At 50.2% G+C, this 608-nt stretch overlaps 1 non-coding gene across 1 annotated transcript; it reads left to right on the top strand.

Moving 5' to 3' along the window:
* Positions 1–357: 357 nt before the first annotated feature.
* On the top strand, positions 358–429 carry TRNAC-GCA. The gene has a single exon. It is a non-coding gene; the product is annotated as a tRNA-Cys (tRNA).
* The last annotated feature ends 179 nt before the right edge of the window (positions 430–608 follow it).

The following is a 608-nucleotide window of genomic DNA, read 5'->3' as shown; positions in this document are numbered from 1 at the left end:
CCCCAGTTCAAATCTGGGTGCCCCCTCTTTTTTCTTCTCTTTTAACCTCCCTTTGCCCCCCAGTTTCTCACAGGAAGCTGGAGAGCTCTGCCTGGCTTTGCTGAGCCTGTGCTGTGCAGTGGAGGTTGTTTTCTGAGCTGTTATTCAAGGTCTTGAGGCCTTGAGTTTAAGGAACTGTGAGAAATGTTCTCCCTGTGTGCACTTGCCTCTGTCCATGATTCTTTGTGGTAATTTTCTTAGCAGAGTGAGGTGCAGAGGGGGCTGTTGAGGGATGGGATGGATAGCAAGCGGGGGCACAAAAACTTGTCCCCTTCTCTAGGAATGTTTTTGAGGTCACCCTGTGGAGGTGTTTTGGCAGGGGGTATAGCTCAGTGGTAGAGCATTTGACTGCAGATCAAGAGGTCCCTGGTTCAACTCCAGGTGCCCCCTCTTTTAGCTTCTTTTTCCCTCTTTCTTCTTCAGTACCTTCTCAGAGACAAGCTATGGAGATGGTTTCTTGATCCTCTGAGGTCCCAGTGATCACTTGATGATCTTTTACCACGCATGAAATCAGACTTGGTGGCTGGAGCAGCTCTGCTGTGAGGACAGGCTGAGGGAGTTGGGGCTGT

Source organism: Merops nubicus, unplaced genomic scaffold, assembly GCF_000691845.1.
Source record: "Merops nubicus isolate BGI_N331 unplaced genomic scaffold, ASM69184v1 scaffold20562, whole genome shotgun sequence".
NCBI classification, from domain to species: domain Eukaryota; kingdom Metazoa; phylum Chordata; class Aves; order Coraciiformes; family Meropidae; genus Merops; species Merops nubicus.
This window is presented reverse-complemented; position numbering and strand designations above follow the sequence as displayed.